The sequence below is a fragment of the Falco naumanni genome, chromosome 2 (assembly GCF_017639655.2).
Source record: "Falco naumanni isolate bFalNau1 chromosome 2, bFalNau1.pat, whole genome shotgun sequence".
NCBI lineage: Eukaryota > Metazoa > Chordata > Aves > Falconiformes > Falconidae > Falco > Falco naumanni.
Window position 1 is genome coordinate 123246988 of NC_054055.1, and position 8588 is coordinate 123255575.

At 51.9% G+C, this 8588-nt stretch overlaps 1 long non-coding RNA gene across 1 annotated transcript; it reads right to left on the bottom strand.

Annotated features, from left to right (window-relative positions):
• Positions 1-4500: 4500 nt before the first annotated feature.
• LOC121083705 lies at positions 4501-5408 on the bottom strand. Its single transcript, XR_005826458.1, has 3 exons — positions 5390-5408; positions 5074-5222; positions 4501-4557 (listed from the first exon to the last, which is right to left on the bottom strand). It is a non-coding gene; the product is annotated as an uncharacterized LOC121083705 (long non-coding RNA).
• Between the last annotated feature and the right edge of the window lie 3180 nt (positions 5409-8588).

Genomic DNA, 8588 nt, shown 5'->3' on the forward strand with positions numbered 1-8588 from the left:
ACACCATCATTCTTCAGCCATCTCCTAAGCTGAGACATCGTAAGCATGTACATGCGCAATGCTAGTCTAACTCATAACACTGAGTGGTTGTTACCTTACCAGTAGCAACATGTAGCTGTTTAAATGTGTCTCAGTGTTAACTTGTCAGGCAGAATGAGATAGTGCTCGAAATTTAGAGTCAAATAATGTTACGCATGGTCTGTTTGGCTTGTTTCCACCCCAGTCCATGGATTATCCACCCTACATACCAAGGTATTTGTTCCTGGACACCCATCAGCACTGAAACAGTGCTTTCCCTCCAAGAAATGGAGTTGAGAAACTAGTTCCATTTATGCTGTTCCTCTTCTTAGTCTTGTCCCACAAACACTGACAAAGGCAGAGTGCACCAGGATTCAGTTCCTTCTGCTGGGGGATGTACAATGAAATGGATGGTGGTGAGGACCAGTAAATGGATAAAGAGTTGGACAGATAGATAACAAGCCATAAATAAGGGCAGATATCCATGAGTTGATCTTCTTTAACACTGGTTATGTCAAGAAGATGATGTCACACTTCCCTGATCTTACATGCAGCTGCATAAAATAGGGCCTTTACCCTGCAAGAGCAGAGACCGTTCAGCCAGGAGAAGAGAAGGCTCAGTGGGCATTTTATCAGTGTGTGCAAATACCCGGAGGGAGAGTGTAGAGAGGGCAGATCCTGGCTCTTTCCGTTGGTGCCCAGCGGCAGGACCAGAGGCAGAGGGTTCAAACTGGAACACAGGAGGTTCTCTCTGCACATCAGAAAACACTTTTTCCCTGTGGGGGTGACCAAACCCTGGCACAGGTTCCCCAGGGAGGTTTTGGAGTTTCCCACCTTGGAGATATTCAAACACTGTCTGGATGTAGTCCTGGGCAGCTGGCTGTAGGTGGCCCTGCTTGAGCAGAGGCTTGAACCCAGTCACCTCTAGAGGTCCCTTCCTACCTCCTTCCCTTGTTAAACTGTCTGTATCTTGACCCAGAGTTTTGTCTTGCTTTTGCCTCTAAGGACTGTCATATACATCTTTTGTATACGACCTACGCACGGCAACATACGCTTCGTACCAGCTCCATTACATGCTCAAGTAGCAGATACCTCATACACTGCTTTCCATCACAGATTACGATTTTTTGATGACATTACTAAAGTTGGTCACCTATTAGTGTGATAGGTTATGCCAGTGCCTGAAATGATTTTCGATCTCAGACGTTGCACAGAAACGCCGCAGTTTTTCACTGCAATAAGCAATTGATATCTAAGTCGGTATACGTCACCGAGCGAGTGCTAGGAGTGAAAAGTTTACATTTACCTCTTGCTCTTCGACAGCCAATAAATCCCGTAAACAAAACAGCATCTTTAGCACACCGGTACCGAAGACACAGCGCAAACCCCCCCGTTAATGTACTCCTGTATTTGTTCAATTTCAAAGTAGCCACTTCAACCGATAAAGACAGCCGATTTTCTACCTGTAACTCTACTCCTCATTATTATCCTGCTACAGAAAGAAACAAACCGCTAGCATTTCTATGTAACGACTTATTTTTCCAGAAAAGAATAAAAAGCCACAACCGACCAACCAAAAAAAAACCCCAAACAGAAAACAAAACAAACAAAAAAAAACCCCCACTCAAAAAAAAAACAAAACCAAAAAACAACTCGCCTCCTACCTTCTGTGTCCCAGGATGAAAAGTTTCCTTCGGGTTCTTCCCAAATTTGTCATGACCCACAGGACTGAAATGCAAATGAAATACTGCTTTAGAGGAGAGCAAGCATACACCTCGACATTAAACCATGAACTGGCTGTAGTCGGAATCGATTGCGAGAAGAATCGTTCAAAGAGCCTTGCTGCCGTGGAATTTTTTGCGGAAGAGCCATTTATTTCCCGCACGACTAACCGCTGAGACTTCTTAAACTTCTTTCTGATTTTAAAAACAGAAACAACTAGGACCCTGCACGGAGATCACTTTTAAGCGTACCGTATTTACTATAGAAAGCACAGAACTTTATTCCCTCGTCCTTCGCTTCGGCTTTATACATAACTGTCGTGAGCGTTTTAGGAAGACTCAGTAACCTATCCTATTTCATAAGCTTCTCTTCCATCCCTTTGAAAACAACTCCAGGCACGTCAAATGAAAAACGAGCTGCTCGGCATCAGGCTCGTACCCCAAAGATCCACAAGCAAGATCAGCTGCCTCGCCCAACGGAAAGCCCTCACGTATAGCATTTCTTCCCAACTCGTGTTTCTACGTGACTGTCATTTTCGCCCATTTTTTTTCCCCTACCGTTAATTTCCGGAGCTGCGCAGCACGCCACGGAGTGCCAAAGGCAGTCTGTCTGAGGCACACCGAGCTGACACGGAGGTCACATCCGATGCGCCTTTCCATCATCGCTTACGCTAGGCCACCACGCCGACAGGATCTCCTGTAGTTCCCTTCGAAAGCAATTAAAAGGCTGAGCTTAATTTAATTGACAAAAAAGCAGGTTTGTCGTGCAGCTGAAATTCGTTGACATAGTCGGTACCGAAACTCACGCTGGCTGTGAACGGGGTGAAATGGCAAAGGACCATCAGCCAGGCCCGAGGGAAGGCTCAAAGGCTGTACAAGCTAAAGAATAGCCAGGGAAGGGATTTTAGTCCGAGCCCAAGCGGGCAAAAGGAGATGACGTTAGTCCTGCTGCCTGCAGGTGTGTGGGAAAATCACCCTGAGGTGGGGGGGGAACTCGAGAAAATTGCGTCCTAACGGAAGCACGGTATTACGGAAAGCTTTTTATAGGGTAGAACACAGCTATAGCCTCGAGGACGGTCGGCACGCACACAGCCTGGACCGCCACCGTTCCCTAAGCAGCGGCTCGGCGCACGCCGACAGCGGTGACGGAGGACGAGCTTAAGGCAAAAAGCCAAAAGCAAACCCCTCAAAGGCCAGAACCGTTCTCAGGAACACAGGAGTTAAGCCTAAAAGCGGTTGAAAGCTGCCTCCTACCTCTTCCCCCTCCGACACCGGCACGTTTCCTCGCGATCCCTTTTCGCAAACAAAAGACGGATGCCTGCGGTATCAGCTTGGTCCCGAAGCACCACGATGCGCTTGCTGGCTTCACGCTCTCTTCTGACAAGGCTGACAGCTTCTCCGCACACGACAGCCGAGGCCCTGTGAAACACGAGGAAGGCAAACACCGGTAACGTCTCGCAGGGGTCAGGAGGAAGTCAGGATGCACTCCATTCGGAGCCCAACGCGTTACCCAAAGGAATAACCCCAGCAGAACAAGAGGCAGGAACGGTCGGTAGACAGGCAGACAACATGCACGGCAGCGATACCCACGTCAGACTTGCAGGGCGCTTCCAGTCAGCCCGCTGCCGCGGCTCAGGCCGGCGGCTGGGGGAAAGACAAAGCCCCGCGCAGAGCTGCGGCGGCTGCCCGGGCAGCCCAGAGGCGGCGGGGGGGGCGGCGGCAGGTCGCCGCGGGCCGACCCCTCCCTCTCCCGGGCCCCGCCAGGCCGCCACAAGTGGCGAGCACCGGGGCCGCCCCCCCGCCGCCGCTCCTCGCCTCCGCGCTGAGGTAGCGGCGCAGCCCCGAGAGACAAAAAAAAAAAAAAAAAAAAAACCAGCCCAAAATAGGCAGCACCGTGAGGAGCCCGCTGACCGCCGTCGCTGCCGGGGAGACGAGAACGGCCGGCAGCCCCGCCGGTCCCGGGCCGGGCCGCCCGCCTCAGCCCGCCCGCCGCCGGCACCAGGCGCTCCCCGCCGCGGCCGAGCGCCGGCCCGCCACATCCCCCCCCCCCCCGGCCGCCCGCAGGCCGAGCGCTCACCCAGCGCGCCGCCGCACGACCCGGCCCGAAAGTCTTCCAGGCTCCCGGCGAAGGCTCCGCACCGCCACGGGCGCGCCGGCGCGCCGCGCGGGCTGGAAAAGAACCCCACTTCCGGGGCCGTCTGCGTAGCCCGTACGTGCGAGGCCGAAGCCCCGCCCCTAGGGGTCAAGCCGTTTCTGCGCACGGGAAAAAAGCGGAATTGCGTCATACGCATGCGACGCCGCCGGAGACCCCGCCCCCTTTGGCTTCAAGCCGGCACTGCGCATGCGCTGCCCTTAGTTTTGCCAGTACCCCTTCTGCGCATGCGCAGAAGCGGCATTGCGTCATACGCATGCGACGCCGCCGGAGACCCCGCCCCCTTTGGCTTCAAGCCGGCACTGCGCATGCGCTGCCCTTAGTTTTGCCAGTAACCCTTCTGCGCATGCGCAGAAGCGGCATTGCGTCATACGCATGCGGCGCCGCCCCAAACCCCGCCCCCTTTGGCTTCAAGCCCGGTCTGCGCATGCGCTGCCCTTACTCTGCAGGGCGGCGCTACTGCTGCCGCCTGGCGAAAAAAAATGGGTACTGCAGCCGGCGCCACTGCTGCCGCCTGGCGAAAAAAATTGGGTACTGCAGCCAGCCTAGCTAACAGACTGCACCCTTTATTATACGAATGGAATCGAGAAGGGAACTCTGCCCACGGCCCGGCTTCACATCTCGCTGGATCAAGTTCTTCCAGTGAACATATTCAATTCCACCAGTCTAGAGAGAAAGAGAAAAAAAAAAAAAAAAAAAAAAAAAAAAAAGAATCACTCGAGAGACAGGGCATACACTTTTTTTTTTCCTTATAAAAACACCAGCAACATTGCCTTAACGATAAAAGAGGCAATGAAACCTTTTCTTGTAAAATGCAAGGGCATTAAAGAGAAGGTAATTCGACAGACAATACATAAACCTCTCCAGCTCTTTCCCCACGTCTATTTGACATTCGTTTCCAAAAACTTTCTCGGGTGAACGTCTTTTGTCTTTGAGCAGTGCGACAGGCGGTTTGCAAACGGCACGAGTCTCTGCTTTTTAAAAATCAATTCAGACTCTGTAATCACTTTAGATGGGGCACTTTGTGTTTCAGAGAAACAAAACCAACGTTGAGTCTTTCCTTGAACGACACAGGCCCGTTCACCTTTACATCAGAGAAACAACGTATGTGGTTCTGATCTCTCAAGGAATCTTTATTTTCCAACAGACTGCACCGTCAAGATCAACAAAGCAGTTTCCTACCGTTTCGCCAGCGAGCAAGAGGACTGTCTCGAGACTAAGTTTCCTTGAACAAACACCGAAGAGATCTTCAAGACTCGGTCCAAATGGCTCCGTCACCGTGAAATCGTAGTCCCCTTCAGCTCCACACCGCTTCATTCTGGGAACGCCCGCTAGAAAAAAAAGAAACGGTTTATTCAGTGTAACGATTCGATTGGTATACAAGCCTTCAAGGCTCCCAAGACGAAGTCTAAGAGGGTCAGGACCGTGAATGTTTGTACTCGCAGTGAAGCTCAGCATCTTATGCAACCCTCAGCCAAGACAAAGGTGAAAAACTCACCGGCGCCGAACGTTTCCTCACCTGTAAGCTGCCCATCCTTGGCATGCAGGACTCCAAATTCAAAATTCACAGGTCCCGGAGAAAGAAAACCAAAAACTACAGGACAAACAGACAATCAAACAAAAGACCTCAAATAAGGACTCCTCTAAGGACTGTTATATACATCTTTTGTATACGACCTACGCACGGCAACATACGCTTCGTACCAGCTCCATTACATGCTCAAGTAGCAGATACCTCATACACTGCTTTCCATCACAGATTACGATTTTTTGATGACATTACCAAAGCTGGTCATCTATTAGTATGATAGGTTATGCCAGTGCCTGAAATGATTTTCGATCTCAGACGTTTCACAGAAACGCCGCAGTTTTTCACTGCAATAAGCAATTGATATCGAGGTCGGTATACGTCACCGAGCGAGTGCTAGGAGTGAAAAGTTTACATTTACCTCTTGCTCTTCGACAGCCGATAAATCCCGTAAACAAAACGACATCTTTAGCACACCGGTACCGAAGACACAGCGCAAAACCCCCCGTTAATGTACTCCTGTATTTGTTCAATTTCAAAGTAGCCACTTCAACTGACAAAGACAGCCGATTTTCTACCTGTAACTCTACTCCTCATTATCATCCTGCTACAGAAAGAAACAAACCGCTAGCATTTCTACGTAACGACTTATTTTTCCAGAAAAGAATAAAAAGCCACAACCGACCAACCAAAAAAAAAACCCCAAACAGAAACAAAACAAACAAAAAAAAAAAAAACCCCACTCAAAAAAAAAAAAAAAAAAAACCCAAAAAACAACTCACCTCCTACCTTCTGTGTCCCAGGATGAAAAGTTTCCTTCGGGTTCTTCCCAAATTTGTCATGACCCACAGGACTGAAATGCAAATGAAATACTGCTTTAGAGGAGAGCAAGCATACACTTCGACATTAAACCATGAACTGGCTGTAGTTGGAACAAAACAAACAAAAAAAAAACCCCACTCAAAAAAAAAAAAAAAACCCAAAAAACAACTCACCTCCTACCTTCTGTGTCCCAGGATGAAAAGTTTCCTTCGGGTTCTTCCCAAATTTGTCATGACCCACAGGACTGAAATGCAAATGAAATACTGCTTTAGAGGAGAGCAAGCATACACCTCGACATTAAACCATGAACTGGCTGTAGTCGGAATCGATTGCGAGAAGAATCGTTCAAAGAGCCTTGCTGCCGTGGAATTTTTTGCGGAAGAGCCATTTATTTCCCGCACGACTAACCGCTGAGACTTCTTAAACTTCTTTCTGATTTTAAAAACAGAAACAACTAGGACCCTGCACGGAGATCACTTTTAAGCGTACCGTATTTACTATAGAAAGCACAGAACTTTATTCCCTCGTCCTTCGCTTCGGCTTTATACATAACTGTCGTGAGCGTTTTAGGAAGACTCAGTAACCTATCCTATTTCATAAGCTTCTCTTCCATCCCTTTGAAAACAACTCCAGGCACGTCAAATGAAAAACGAGCTGCTCGGCATCAGGCTCGTACCCCAAAGATCCACAAGCAAGATCAGCTGCCTCGCCCAACGGAAAGCCCTCACGTATAGCATTTCTTCCCAACTCGTGTTTCTACGTGACTGTCATTTTCGCCCATTTTTTTTCCCCTACCGTTAATTTCCGGAGCTGCGCAGCACGCCACGGAGTGCCAAAGGCAGTCTGTCTGAGGCACACCGAGCTGACACGGAGGTCACATCCGATGCGCCTTTCCATCATCGCTTACGCTAGGCCACCACGCCGACAGGATCTCCTGTAGTTCCCTTCGAAAGCAATTAAAAGGCTGAGCTTAATTTAATTGACAAAAAAGCAGGTTTGTCGTGCAGCTGAAATTCGTTGACATAGTCGGTACCGAAACTCACGCTGGCTGTGAACGGGGTGAAATGGCAAAGGACCATCAGCCAGGCCCGAGGGAAGGCTCAAAGGCTGTACAAGCTAAAGAATAGCCAGGGAAGGGATTTTAGTCCGAGCCCAAGCGGGCAAAAGGAGATGACGTTAGTCCTGCTGCCTGCAGGTGTGTGGGAAAATCACCCTGAGGTGGGGGGGAACTCGAGAAAATTGCGTCCTAACGGAAGCACGGTATTACGGAAAGCTTTTTATAGGGTAGAACACAGCTATAGCCTCGAGGACGGTCGGCACGCACACAGCCTGGACCGCCACCGTTCCCTAAGCAGCGGCTCGGCGCACGCCGACAGCGGTGACGGAGGACGAGCTTAAGGCAAAAAGCCAAAAGCAAACCCCTCAAAGGCCAGAACCGTTCTCAGGAACACAGGAGTTAAGCCTAAAAGCGGTTGAAAGCTGCCTCCTACCTCTTCCCCCTCCGACACCGGCACGTTTCCTCGCGATCCCTTTTCGCAAACAAAAGACGGATGCCTGCGGTATCAGCTTGGTCCCGAAGCACCACGATGCGCTTGCTGGCTTCACGCTCTCTTCTGACAAGGCTGACAGCTTCTCCGCACACGACAGCCGAGGCCCTGTGAAACACGAGGAAGGCAAACACCGGTAACGTCTCGCAGGGGTCAGGAGGAAGTCAGGATGCACTCCATTCGGAGCCCAACGCGTTACCCAAAGGAATAACCCCAGCAGAACAAGAGGCAGGAACGGTCGGTAGACAGGCAGACAACATGCACGGCAGCGATACCCACGTCAGACTTGCAGGGCGCTTCCAGTCAGCCCGCTGCCGCGGCTCAGGCCGGCGGCTGGGGGAAAGACAAAGCCCCGCGCAGAGCTGCGGCGGCTGCCCGGGCAGCCCAGAGGCGGCGGGGGGGGCGGCGGCAGGTCGCCGCGGGCCGACCCCTCCCTCTCCCGGGCCCCGCCAGGCCGCCACAAGTGGCGAGCACCGGGGCCGCCCCCCGCCGCCGCTCCTCGCCTCCGCGCTGAGGTAGCGGCGCAGCCCCGAGAGACAAAAAAAAAAAAAAAAAAAAACCAGCCCAAAATAGGCAGCACCGTGAGGAGCCCGCTGACCGCCGTCGCTGCCGGGGAGACGAGAACGGCCGGCAGCCCCGCCGGTCCCGGGCCGGGCCGCCCGCCTCAGCCCGCCCGCCGCCGGCACCAGGCGCTCCCCGCCGCGGCCGAGCGCCGGCCCGCCACATCCCCCCCCGCCCGGCCGCCCTCAGGCCGAGCGCTCACCCAGCGCGCCGCCGCACGACCCGGCCCGAAAGTCTTC